Source organism: Canis aureus, chromosome 1 (assembly GCF_053574225.1).
Source record: "Canis aureus isolate CA01 chromosome 1, VMU_Caureus_v.1.0, whole genome shotgun sequence".
Classification (NCBI taxonomy): domain Eukaryota; kingdom Metazoa; phylum Chordata; class Mammalia; order Carnivora; family Canidae; genus Canis; species Canis aureus.
Window position 1 is genome coordinate 54,168,133 of NC_135611.1, and position 14,749 is coordinate 54,182,881.

At 42.3% G+C, this 14,749-nt stretch overlaps 1 protein-coding gene and 1 long non-coding RNA gene across 8 annotated transcripts in view; one reads left to right on the forward strand and one right to left on the reverse strand.

The window, feature by feature from the left end:
* Nucleotides 1–14,749, reverse strand: part of PDE10A (phosphodiesterase 10A) — a 590,722-nt gene that overhangs the window by 226,939 nt on the left and 349,034 nt on the right. The window lies entirely within an intron of this gene.
* Nucleotides 1–14,749, forward strand: part of LOC144314961 (uncharacterized) — a 54,824-nt gene that overhangs the window by 7,667 nt on the left and 32,408 nt on the right. For all 5 annotated transcript variants that reach the window (XR_013380800.1, XR_013380799.1, XR_013380792.1 and 2 more), the window contains 2 exons: nt 7,056–7,185; nt 13,051–14,645. This is a non-coding gene — a long non-coding RNA (uncharacterized LOC144314961). The remainder of the gene's footprint in view (nt 1–7,055; nt 7,186–13,050; nt 14,646–14,749) is intronic.

Sequence of the window (14,749 nt, forward strand, 5' to 3'; positions counted from 1 at the left end):
GTGGACCAACACGTCTTGTCCTAACCTTTCATCCCTACCGTGTCTGCTCTCTGCCCCCAACTGGACACTTTCATCCCTGCGCACATGGCTTGTGGACCACCTGAACTGACTTCTGCCCCCGACCCCCCGCATAGTTTGAAAACCTTTGCCTGCAAGATGCCTTAGCTACCACCACACAATCCCCCTGCTTGTCCCTGCACCAGGTAAACCCAATCATTCAATTCCTTCCACCCGCCTTTCTAATTGTTTGGAGAAAAACACGCAGCTCTGTCGATTCCTTTATTTCTCCCCAGAGGACTCCCTGTCCTGTCCCCAAGGCTGCTGCATTTCTCCCAGGCATCCACACATATCATCATCTCCCTGACACACAGCTTGACCTTTGCATTCCTGAGAGGCTCCTTTCCTTTTCCTCTCTGACATCTCTCTGAACTTTAACCTGCTTTCTGTGCTCTCCCTCGTCGCTGCCAGCTCTGCCCATGGGGTTGGGGGATCCCCATGTCCCTCCTCTTCTCACAGACCCCGAAGATGCTCAGGCTGCCACCCAGCCTGAAACCACAGCAACACAACCTCGCGCAAGCCTGGTACACTCGTCACACATTCTAGTTTTCCTTTTTTCACCACCAAAGCCGGCACTTCCTATGGTGTCCTTCATTCTGATTTGGCCTTAGTCACCACGCTGTGACATCAGTCCCCCAGCACTGCCCTGAGACTACTTTGGGAAATACATGCTAAACTGCCCTGGGCGGTCCAATGTCATGAGCTCTGCCTTCATCTCCTCCACCTCGGCAGTATCAGTTCTTATTAACCCGTCCCTTGCTTTCTAGATACTTTCTCCTCTGTGACATAGCAGAGAAGGTCAGTTAGCCAACAATCGACTTGCCTAAAGCAAACAAATCGTTAAACAGGCCAACCATCCTAAGAAAAGTCAGATGGGGACGCCTGGGTGGCTCAGTGGTCAAAGCACCTGCCTTCCGCCCAGGGCATGATCCTGGAGTCCCAGGATCGAGTCCCACATCCAGCTCCCTGTATGGAGCCTGCTTCTTCCTCTGACTGTGTCTCTGCCTCTCTCTCTCTCTCTCTCTCTCTCTCTTTCTGTATCTCTCATGAATAAATAAATAAAATCTAAAAAAAAAAAGTCAGAAGCCAACAACAGTTTCATAGAAACCTTTAAAAAGCTGTTAAAACTAACCTGTATGATATTCAACGCTATCAACGTTTTCACTCAACCAAAACCCTGCCAACCACGCTGTGGGGAGCTGACCGAAGGCTCAGAAATTTCAGGGTATGAATGACACAAGTTGTGGTCAGCGATAATTTTGTGATAAACTGGCAGATGAACACTTAGAGCTGCAGAGCACTAATTTGCTATCTACCTAAGTGACCCTTCCAAGTTTCTTTTGCTGTCTTCGAGACTACTCACCTGTTAAAATATGGGATTTCCTCTCTATCCTCATTCTACATTCTTTCCCTTCAAAGTCTTCTCTACCCCCATATTTTCAACTCTCTGTGGATGACTTCTATATCTATACTTTGAGCTTCTAAACAAAACAAAACAAAACAAATAATTATCAGATAACTGACACCTTATCTTCTCGAATCTTGTCCCTCTCAGGCAGCTCTATCTCTAGGTGGATCCCCCACAGCCAGCTGTCTAAGCTCAACATCCTGGCCATTCAGCCCTCCGCTCCCTCCCCCCACACTAGTTCAGGTGTGGATGGATCCATCCTGCCATCTAACCATCCTGCCATCCAACCTTCCTGCCATCTAACCATCCAGCCATACTGCCATCCAGCCATCCTGCCCTCCGCCTTCTCCCTCCACACTCGCTCGGGTGAGGATGCATCTATCCTGCCATCTAACCATCCTGCCATTTATCCATCCTGCCATCCTGCCATCCTGCCCTCTGCTCTCTCCCACACTACGCTCACTCAGGTGCAGATGCATCCATCCTGCCATCTAACCATCTAACCATCTTGCCATCTAACCATCCTGCCATCCTGCCCTCCTGCCCTCTGCTCCCTTCCTCCATGCTGGCTCAGGTGCAGATGCATCCATCCTGCCATCTAACCATCATCTTGCCCTCTGCTCTCTCTCTCCACACTCGCTCAGGTGCGGATGCACTGCCCAATCCTGCTCGGACGGCTCCCATGACACACCTGCACCCTTCCAGCCTCTCCCATCCCCGCCGTCACTGCCTCGGGTCAGGACACCAGTGGGCATCAGCGGAGGTCACTGTGGCCACTTCAGGGCATGCCCTGCCTGGGCGCCTGAGTCCCCACGGTCACCGCAGCCCTGCCCATGGTACCGCTGACCACGGCCGCATCTACCTGGCCCCCGTCCCAGCCGCACTCGCCGACCCCGGAGCTGCCCCACCACGTCCCGCTCTAGGACACACAGTGGCTGTCTGGGTTGCAGCCACTGGGAACCGCAGGCTGACGCAGGCCTCCTCCCTCCCGGGGCTGAGTCCTCGCCTCACTCGGCAGCACGGTGCTGGGGCACAGTGGGCCGGGGGGTGGTGCCCAAGGCCGCCCCGAATGGCAAGGCCCACCCAGCCCCAGCCCGGGCATCCCTCGCCCCGGTGCAAGTGTGCAGCACGCGGCCTGGGGGCCCGCGGAGAAGCCCGAGGAGTCTTCTCCGCCTGTCACAGGCACGATGCCTCCGTCCCAGCACCCTCCGTTAGAGCTCGGGCTAAGGAGACGGGAGCACCTGCAGGACCCCGTGCCCGTGCACCTGCCAGGCCTCCTCCAGCTCCTCGGGCCTCCACCCTCCCTCACCCTGCCTACAGGGAGCTCGGGGAGTCCACGTGGAAGGCCGTGCAGCGACCCCCGGACCTCGTGCTCTTTCGGGGTCCCCCGAACAGGTGCAGGCCGAGGGAAGCCTGCACCCTCTGGTTCGGCTGGCCCAGGTCTCCTGGCTCCTCCCCGCGGGGGATCCCCAGCGCCACCTCTGAGTGATACAATGACCCCATTGTAGCACGGGGGCAAAAATGCATCTTAAGCAAAAGGACCTGTTTCAGATTTGTAGTGAGACCTACAGCACTTAGAGCTCCTCACTGTCTCAAAACGAAGTGGAGAACCCTCGGAGGGAGGGAAGCACCCCCATGACCTGGTGGCCAGCACGCCCTGGCCTGTGCCCTCCTGACTCCATGACAACCGTGAAAACAGAGACCTCTGCGCCCTCCGCCCTTTGCGGACTGGACGGACACCAACCTCGTCTGCTTTTGTTCTCGCGTGCGTGTTGTGATGTCCACCCACTGCTGCGTTCAAGAGCCACCTGCCTGAATGTGTTCCCCCGACCCGCCCGTGAGCCTCGGTTGAGATGCCAGCAGCATGCCTGCCGGAATCAGGTGCTTCAGGTGCTCGTGGCGGCGTCAGCGACCGCAGAGAGCCGAGTATCACAACAAGGTGGACAAGGCAAAAAGGAAAAGGGGGAAGAAGTGCCGGACTTATTCACTAACCAAAGGTGGTAGCTCACTGGAGATGAGCCCCAGTGTGTGGCTTGCCTGGGTAGGTGTATGGTATAACCACCTAAGGGGAAGAAATTGGTAAATTCAAATTTGGACACGTCACATTTTACAATTTGCAGCTTACTAAGTTAGAAAAAACGGGTTGTGAAAACAAATATTAATTTACTTCTTAGATCCATCATGGTGACTATAAGGGAAGAAAACCAGGGTAAAAGGGCCTGTTAGCTGTTCAGTTCTGACCTTCCCTACTTCTTGTATCATGCGTAAAAATAGAAACGTTGAGAGGTCTACTGAAGCCTTATCATTGAGAAGAAGAGTGTGGACCATTTAGAACTAATTTATCATCACACTTTGACACAGGGATGGTGCTATGGACTGTTCAAAATTTGTATGTTGCAGCCCTGGTCTCCAGGGTGTTAGTACTTGGAGGTAAGGCCTTTAGGAGGTAATGAGGTCATGAGGGCGGAAGCCTTATGATGGGGTCAGTGCCCCCAGAAGAGACAGGTGAGGATAAGGGAGGAAGGTAGCTCTCACTAGGAACCCAGAGGGCCTGGGTCTCCACAACAGGGAAATTAAATGTCTGTTGTTTAGGCCACCCAGCCTATAGTAGTTGTTACAGCAGCCAAAACTGAGTAAGACAGAGAGGAATAAGCATATCACTTAAAATTTATGATAAACAGAATAAGCAAGACTGAATTTCTCATAATGTGCAGCTAAGGCATTCAAGCTTTAAGAATTTTCCTTTGATTATTTTGATGAGCAAAAGTGCTAAATCCTCCTTGGGCTGGAGATTAGTTTATTCCATTTGGCACAAAGGATTTGAATAGCCCTAAGCTGCTCTTATATTTAAAGCAGAAAAAAGGAATCAAGCAGTCATTCTGAGAGGAGCACTGACTAGAAGTTCAAGGACAAGGAATTTTGTTCTGGCAATTTCATTCCTTGCCACATAAGCCTAGAATAATCACTAATGGTAATTTTAGTGATTTTCCTTATCTCTTCTTCCACCTATATACATTTATTTGTACATTCAACAACTACTTTTAAGCACCAATAATAGGCTAAGTATTAGAAATCTAGAGATGATAAAAACACGGATGGTCCTTGCCTGTACTCAAGCTGAAGAGACAAGCAAGTAAACAATAACATACAAAGATAGAAGATAAAAGACCTTAGCTATGCCTGACCCACCTAATTCCCATGGCTATTGTAAAGCTTTAATAAACTAAGTGGAAAATATTCAAAACATAAAGCTCCACACAAAGTTAAGGTGCCGATATTTTAAGGCATATCTATATTCACCAAAACAGCAGATTTCTTCATGCAGGCTGTTGGAGTTGTTGTTATGGATCTTAATAAAGTATCTAAAAATACAATGCAGTACAATAAAAAGTGAATGAACTGCAGCAAAAGCATTAACTTAAATTAATGCAAGGTTAAAAAAAACAAAACCAACAGAAAAATAAAAACTATATAATGAGAGCTTCATAAGTACAGAGAAGTCTAATTTTAAATCATTATACTTCACAATTCTCTATGTCATTTTAATAATAAGATTTGCCTTTCATTTTTTTTTAAGATTTGCCTTTCAAATGAAATACATTTATCTAAGATTTGTTCTTACCCAATGATCTAATTACCAAGTCTTAATAAATCTACCTACATTTAGAAGCACAATAAAAAATGAAATTTAAACAAAAGGTTGTTGTGAAAGCATACTGAATATAAAAATTGGTCTCAGCTCAAGAATGAAAATCACCATATATACCAAAGGGAACAACATGGATTCATAAATCAGGGAACAGACACCAAAAAACCTCCAAATTTTACTCTGGGGATTTTATTAGCTCTATAATCAGATATAGATGATCCTCTCTGAACTTTGATTTCTTGAACTTCTTTTATGTAGTTGGCCTTTTCAAATTGTTATCCATTAAAAATTAAGACAATATAAAGAAGGTATATGTTGAGAAGTCTCATTGCCACCAAAATCTCTCCACCTCTTCACACATACAACTGTTTTCCTAGGTATCCTGCCACTGTTCCTTCATGCAGCAAATAATGAACTTTCATGAATACAAGCAAAGCACATCAAATGTATCCACCACCAAGTACCAGCCTTCACAGCTGCTTCGTTTATGCAAAGCTTTTCTGAGCCAACTGTGATAACAGTCATCAACGTTTGTTGAGTGCCTACTATGTACCAGGCACTATTCTAATGACTTTACATCAATTAAATTATTTAATCTTGTATTATGTCTACATTTTACAGAAGAGGAAACAAGGACTAAGAGATTAAGTAACTTGCTAGAGTTTACACAGCAAATAAGTAACTGAGCCATGTGTCAAATGAGCCTTCAGATTCCATACTCTCTAATTCCCACCCTCCTATTACCTATCAACCTTACTACCTTTCAACAGTTTATAGGTAAAAAGTAAAATACTGTGTTAGGCCAAAAAATAACCTCCCAAAAGACAGCTATGTCTAATCCCAGAAACCTGTGAATATTACTTTATATGCAAAACATGAAATTAAAGATTTTGAGAGGAAGAGCATCACACCTGGATGATCCAGGTGGACCCCCCAATGTTACCACTGTCATGGTATTCCACACAGCACTACATCTGCTCAAGTAATTTGCTTCACAGGAAAACGGAAAGAAAAAGACAAGAGTACAAATTGTTCTAAAGTATATATGGGAAGAAATCAATTAGAACAATTCAAGTAGTAAGCTACATACTAAACACTCGGCTCTCAAATTTAACAGTTAAATTGTTCATCCTCAGCAGAGTTTAAGGAAAATAAAATAAGGAATTTCCTTAGGCTCTCAGGTCTTAGATGGGGTAAGTTATTTTTGCTATAAACTTTTAGCATTTATTCCCTAAGAAGATGAAGAAATTTCTCATTTAATTCACGGTTTTATTTTATTAACACTAGCAGGACTGATGGAAAATTTAATCATTGCATGTTTCATCAAGTAAAACTCAGAGGAAACCTAGCAGTTAGCGAATTCCAGGCCCACCCATATTGACTGAGGGCCACATGTGAGGAAACCTCCAGGCTGGTATGTCAGAAGGGAAGACTGTACATCTGGGCTGGCAGGAAGAGGCCTTCTGTTCACAGAACACCTGAGAGCGCAGTTAGAAAAGATTCAAACACATGCAAACTGCCACTTAAAGTGTTTACAAACAGCAGTAACAAATCTACTGAAATGCTTGTATTTCTTAGAAATAACCCTAACAAGATTTAGTCAATCTTACAGCAGATATCATAGAAGGCAACATTTAATGTAGCCTTACAAGGCCTCCTCCAAAAGGCCTTTCTGGTCCCAGTTTGTCAGATTATCATGTGTGATCTTGGGTAAAATGTACTTTAAATCCATCAACAATCCATCCACCAGGTAATGTGGAGGTTTCCCCAAATTTAACATATGAACGATTTCTTTTCCTCTTTACTTGATTCATACGACAGAAGAACTAAGGCATAAGTACTTTGGAAAAGTACTGTTTAAAAACAAAACACCACAAGACATAATTTTCACATGTCTTTCAGGAAAGAGGGACAATTATTTCTACCTTTCTGGAATTCCAGGTGCAAACTACAGAGGTTAAATGAAGTTAATCTGCACACAGAAACACCCAGAAAACATTGGTGCCAGGTGACTGTCAGAGCCATGCAGGTCCCAGAGATCCAGCAACCAACATGGACTTTCACTGCTCAAGTACAATGCCATCTTTACATTTTGTTTTTGTCACCACTTATAAAACTAAGTGATTCTATTTTAACATTAGCCTTTATATTTTTCCTATTATCAATTAGAAACCTATCTTCTGTTCTTAAGCTAATTTCTAAGTTGCTAAATACTTCTGTAAAAACTAGATGGCTTCATTTTCAATTGTTTGCTTTTTACCTATACATTTCAAACTAAGTTCTTATTATAATAGACACTAGGAGAAAAGACCTCCCCTATCCCCTCAACCTTGGCTTAATATCAGAGAAACACCTTGGTGGTATTAAACTACTGGGGCAGGAGGGAAATAAAGTTAGCTTTATAATTTTACTGACTCCCCTGTCATCAAGTCAATGCTTTCAAATACATTCCAAGGAAAATATGAAGTAAAATGCCTTCATTTAGGCTACACTTGGGTATTTGTATAGACACTAAAAATGACTTAAAACATTGTTTTCTAAGAAACTGTAGACATTTAACTCAATTACAACAACCGTGATGAAATCATAGATTTTTACACTTATTTCCCCTCAATTAACAAAGTGTTTAAATCAAAATAAACTAGAAAATGAGACAGAGGGATCCCTGGGTGGCACAGCGGTTTAGCACCTGCCTTTGGCTCAGGGCGCGATCCTGGAGACCTGGGATCGAATCCCACGTCGGGCTCCCGGTGCATGGAGCCTGCCTCTCCCTCTGCCTGTGTCTCTGCCTCTCTCTCTCTCTCTCTCTCTCTCTGTGTGTGTGTGTGTGTGACTATCATAAATAAATAAATAATTAATTAATTAAAAAAAAAAAAAAAAGAAAATGAGACAGAGTTCCTTTGCCCAGATACTTTCTCATTGTATCATATTAGTCATCTGGATTATAAAAGCAGTAAAGCAAGAAAAGAGGTATTTTTATTGGGAAGAGAAGGAGGAGCAAAGAGTGGAGTGAAAGAGGGGAAAATTGAAAGACTGCATAATTAATTATAAATTAGCATGGTCAAACAGGGAATTGCACTGCAACCTTCTTGTATATAAATCTTAATAACCAGCACAAAGGGGGCTTTTCTTTCCAAGCCCAAGAAATAGCTGAATACACTGCAAGCATTTACCCTGACAAGTATTTTCAGCCTGCCTTCGCTATTTTTTTTCAAGGCAGAAGTTGGAATGAGGTTTAAGTTTTCCACTTGAAACAAAATTGGTGCAACTGTGTCAATGTCAATGTAGAAATTATTTATTTATTGTTTTTGTTTTGTTTGCTCTACTATAGTAAACCTGTCAGTACTGGCTGCTGTCTCTCATTCAAAGCCCAGGGTTTCCAGTAACAAGAATCACAGCTGTAGGGAATGGGCTGCCAGTGATCTGAACCACTGCAAGCATTACTCATCTGGTCCTGCCCTGCTCTGCAATCTTGGCCAAAAGGCAATGTCAGGTTCACCTCACACTTGAGACACACAAAGGAAGAGCTTAACAGCTCTTTAAAAGATATTTTTAAATGTTAAAAGTAGCTGCTGAATATATAGTAGCCTGACATAAATTAAGAATATAACCTACCCGAGATTACTTTCAGTGGATTTTATGCTGTTCGCAAGAAGGAACTTAATCCACAAAGCTGACCCATTCATTCATCAATGCTTCTTATTTAAAAGACTGTATTATGTGTTCATAACAAAAAGATCTCAAATACCTATTTTAAAATACGAATAAACAAAAATGCTATTATCGTGTAAAAAAACATTCATTATAGTATAATTGGTTTTAATTGATTGAAATCCTCACATATATATGATAAAGTTCAAAATGCCCTAATTAGGAAAGTTGATATGACTCAATATCTAAAATGAGAAAAACCAGCACAAATATGAGGTAGTATAATAAAAAAATTTTAAATCAAACAACGTATTTATTGACTCTTGCATTAGCAAAATCTACAGCTAACATTAAGACATTACATTGGACACATTCAATATCTTTAAAACCTTATTAGTAAATATTTAATTTTTTTAAAGATTTTATTTATTTATTCATGAGAATACACAGGAGAGGAGAGAGAGAGAGGCAGAGACACAGGCAGAGGGAGAAGCAGGTTCCATGCAGGGAGCCCGATGCAGGACTCGATACCGGGTCTCCAGGATCACGCCATGGGCTGAAGGCGGCACTAAACCGCTGAACCACCCAGGCTGCCCAAATCTTTTAACAGTGTTTCATTATAACTTAAGAAATTTTAAAATGGCAAATGTACCCCTAAACTCTTCATCTTGTAAGGACATTAATATTATGAGTCATGTATGTCATTCTGAACAAATTAAAGATGCAAAGAGTATCAAGTCAAATTTCAAACATGATGAAAACTTTCCTCAGATTTCTTATTCTGTCGTAGCTCACAAAACAAATTATTCTAAGTAAGCTAAATCAACCAGTAATACTTGTACCATAAAATGTACCAAATTATACTAGCCTGTAATAAATAAGCTTTCTATGAATTGCTTTCTATACTGATTACTTGATATAATATCTTCAATTCTTGGTAAAGGAGAACCCTATGATATTGGATTTGAATTGGAGATAGCATTATTTCATAAATAATAAATTTATCATGTAAATATAGATATATTTAGCTTTCTATGCTTAAAACCCCTAGAAGGAAGAAATAACACCCAAGTTGCAGTGAGCACACCTAGTGCTCAAGTCTTGAATACCAAATACCCTTATCATTAGACAGGACCAGGGCTCCTTGGAGAAATGGCTGATTCCCAGTCTGAGATAGGAAAGCATAAAGTAAATATGGAAAAATATGGCTAGAAGGACAAGAAATAACTAAGGCTAATGGGAGATATGTGAAATGGACTAAGGAAATGTTTTGAAAGGATTCATACTGGCCAAATCTGGGGCAGTTTGAGGATCAGAAAAATAAATATGGCAATGGATTATAACACATTAAATATAAAAGGCAAAAGGATAAATATGGTAACATATTATTATACATTGAATGTAAAAGGAATTCATGAGTCCATATTGATACCCAAAGCAAAGTAAAACAAGGAGGTAGGTAGCTCTTCTTTACAGGATAATTCAGAATTTAAATGAGGATGGAAGAGTAGAATTTTTCAAAAAACATTATTCTGCAAACCTCAAAGTAATAATTCAAGCAAAGATAATCAACGAATGTTAAAACCACTTGAACGACTGGGTGTGGAAAATACGATATTCACACCATCTCAAAGTATCATCCCACAGATTATTATAAAGGAGAAAATATACCTTTAGAGTAGAGACATCTGGCGGACACCAACTAAACCTAATGAGCAAATTTAGCATCACTAAAAATAGAACTGTGACATTATGTGATACAATGAAAAATTGTGCTAAGCCAGAGAACTATATACTCTCTTGCATAATTTGAAAGAGAACTAGCATTTAAAGGGATGGCAGGAGACAAGGCAAACAAGATCGAGGTCATGAAGTCAGGATTATCTCCAATCTATGGATAAAGAAACTAGAATTCAAAGTTAGACAACTTTCTAAAAATCCAGTATCTTGTAATTGGCAAAGCAAAATTTGAACCAAGTCTGTTGACCACAGGAGCCTGGCAACCCCAACGTAATCCTCCATTCTCCCAAACTTTGCAAAGAAACTTGGCCAAAACTTTGATGTCATCAGTCATGACTTTCTCTCCAACTCTACACCCAGTCTGTCAGGAAATCCTGTTGGCTATACCTTTAAAATATATTACAATGCCACCATTGCTCATCCAGTCCACTGCCTCCACTGTGGCCCAGGCCACCATAATTCCTTGCCTGGCTTGATCACTGGCCTCCTAACTTATCTTCCTGGGTCTGCTTCTCAATGCAAAAGTCAGGGTGGTTTTAGTAAGTTAGAGCAGGTCATTTCTCTCCTCAAAATTCTGTAATGGCTTTCTCTCTTACTTAGGGAACAGACAAAACTTTTAATAGGGTTCTGAACATCCTATACAATCTTCGTTTTTCTCCCTTCGTCTCACACTGGCCTCTTTTGCATTGCCTCCAAATATCCCAGGCTGCTCTCAGAACAGGTTTTTGCACTCGCTGTTTATTCCCTCTGATAACCTTGTCACCAGGGATCTGCATGGTTCACCTGCTTGAAATCTTTGCTCAGATTTTACCTTCTTGGTGCAACCTTCCCTGCTTGTAACAATTAAAAGTACAAATACACTCCATATTCCCTTTGCTGTTGCATTTTTCTCTGTAGCACTCCAACCTGATATACTATTTACTTACTTATTTCTACCTATCTCCCTCCTTAATGTAGGTATCCAGGAAGACAGATTTTTTTTTAAATTTGTTCACTGCTATATTACAAATTCCTAAAACAATAGGTATCTAACAGCTGTTGCACAAATGAATATGACAAACCCATACATAAAGATCATAAAGACAATTATCCTTTGAGACCGTTTTTTTAAAAGCCACTTTCTTCTAATAAAGTATTAAATCCAAAGCAGGTTTTAATGTAGAACTAGTCATGAAGTTATCTCAATTCTTAAACTGTATGTAGAAAAGTAAGCCAATGAATGAGTCTTTGGTTGTATTTGTACCTAAGCATTATCCTATATAGAATTTGGGTTTTAGCCACAAAAATATTTTCTCCCTTTAGGTTATTTGTGTTGGTTACAAAACAGTGTTCAGGTAACTTATGTATGATCTTGAGTGTGACTAATCAAGGGAATAAGTCCCTCAAATAAGTCTAAAGCATGTAAACAAAGACTTAGGAAAATTTTGTAGGACAGAAACAGGTCTACTTTAGAAGAAGAATGCCTACATTACCTGTTCTAGTTAGTTCTTTTCCAGACACCTTACTCGCTATGAACAAGATCTTAGCAATGTCAAATTAAAGCAGAGAAGGGAAAACATGAAAGATACTAGGTTTCCTTCTGATTATATCCCTCATACACCATACACTTTGAGTCCCACTTACATATAAGAGAGTGGAATCAGAAGCTAACAGAAAGAAGATTGTGAGGCTAGAGAAAAGGCAGCTGAGGCCTGCTGTGTGGGACCCACATGTAAGTGAAGCAGGTGTTCCCTCCTAAACCACACACTCACTGCAACTTATTACACGAGGGTAAGTAACGTCTTACCTACTGGAGGCCATGAGTCAAACCAACAAACCATTCACAAGTCTAATTTAAAAAGAGTTTTTCCACTTATATTTTCTTGAGGAAAAAACCCCAAACCTGTCAAGTCACTGGTTATAATTAAAATACCAATATATGTATTGACAACTCTATAATTGTATCTGAGAATGGTAAAATTTAGTTTTGCAGAAGTTTGGAAGCAAACTTTACTACTCATGTTGAATTTCTGTTCTTATTTCCAGATTTTGGAGAGAGCTCGCCCCATAAGACTAGTAATATCAAAGAAATTTTAAAATATAACTTTTAAGAGTTATAGGCAAATGCATTGGCAACTTATTGTCAAAGTATCTTTTCAAACAGGAAAAACAAATAACAAAATGCTTTTTAGCAAAAGTGTACTTAAAATTTTCCAAACTTAAAACATTTGTTCAGAGGTTGTTCATGAAAGAGGAAATTCTTCCCCTGATATGTAATCAGGATACAAATGGTTTGACCCCGACTATGTGAGCTTGAGCAGTGGACTCATCCTAAGATTCAGATCTGTAAAATGGTGGTAATGAGAGTAGCAATCTCATAAGGATTATGTGAAGATTCCTAAAGACGACATACATCAAATTCTTCATGTACTGTCTAGAATGTGGTAACTGTCTAATAAATGGTTCCCTGGGCTCTTCTATTTTTCTGTTAAGCTCATACAACAAATACAATGCAAAATCCATTTTCAAAGAAAAAAAGTTCCATTATCTCTATACTGTTTTTCAGATAAACTAGGAAAAACTCTAAGCTACTGATCCTGGATACAGGGTTAAAAACTTGCTTTTGCTCCCAGCGAGGAACATGGCTGTGGACCTTCAAGACAAATCCATCATGACTGCCTCTGCACTGGTGCACCCTCTTTCCTGTCTGGAAGAGCTCTCCAGTCCTCCCTCTGGAATGCTTTCTCCCATCTACCACCCCACCCAGATGCACTTCTCAACCCTCCCCTAAAGAACTTCCAGATCAGCCTTGGACAGCCTACCATATTCTAATGTCTTCTTCTCTCAGGCCATTTCAGAACTGCTGTATGATGGGACAATTAGGGATGAGTTTTAAAGGACAGGATCCTCAGGAACTGTATGCCATCCCTCCCCTGCTGTGACTGCTAGGGATCCTGACGAGGAACACGGAGGAACACGTGCTCTGCCGAGAGCCAAGGCATGCGAGACCTGGTGCGCACAGAGCAGCAGTCACAGCAGCACGGCAGCCTTCTTCCCTTCAGGAGGCAACCAGACCTCTGCGTGCAGCTCTTGCTCAGTTTACCTCCCTCCCTTGAGGCTGGCCATTCGAATGTTTCTCTGCTGCACACACGCACGGTGCCCCTGCGGTCCCTCCTTCTCCAGCACTACCCTTTCTGCTCTGCTGTCGGAGGAGCTGCCTTACAATCAGTTTTGGTTTTATTCCCATCAGTCCTTTTCGTGACCTCTTGCAATAATGAAAAGTCAGAGGAAACCATAAAGTCACTGCATCCTTCATTTAACCCACATTAATAAAAAAAAATAAATAATAACCCACATTAATTAGGAAAAGACTAGGTGTGCCTCTGTTTCATTGTGGTATCAAGAAAAGCCACTTAGAGAACCCCCAGAGTCTTTCAGCAGGTTTGGCCGAACACCTGGTACACAGCAAGTGCTTAATAAGCATTCATGTGAACAGGCCCCCTCCTCACCATATAATCTTGCCATACCACAGTGAGCCACTAACTGCCAGGGCTCGAAGGCAGGAACAGGAACGCTTCTCAGGCCACCAGCTCAGAGCCTCTAAGCAGGCCTCCCTGGCCTCTTCGGCAGCCGGACTCCCAGCGTCGGCATCAGGCATGCGGACCGTCCTGGGAACAGAGACTTGCACAAGCCCTTAGATTACTTCCTTTCTACCTGGAGTCAAAGCTGACATCAGTGGAGTCTTCTCCTGTCCAATCTCATAGGCCAAGCATTGACCAACCGCCCTCCAACAGATTCCAACTGCCAGAGGCTGGCTACAAGCGTGTTCCCTTTGGGGCCGCTGACATCACAGTCCAACCGTGGAATCTTCACGTCCTCACACTTCACACGCCCCTCCCCAGCCAGAGGCTTTCATCTCTCTCAATCAACACTTCCCACCCAAATGAGAATTTGACATCTTGCAATCAATCACCTTCACTCCTCGGGGGATTCCAGGGAAGACGCACTGGGTTTTCAGCACTACATGGGGACATGCTGCCAAGAGGGCCTGCAGCCTTTCCAACACGCTAACCACCTCGTGGAGAGAGAGAGTGGCAAGCCAGCGCACAGTTCTAAAGCACGATTGTCTATGAAAATGGCAGTGAATGAGTTCTCTGTGAGGTGAGGTTTTAAGATCAGGGTAAAACCTAATCCAATGAGAAAGTGGGTTGTCTTGAGGGTCTTTGCTTCTATTTAAGTAACCAAATTGTGTGTGTGTGTGTGTG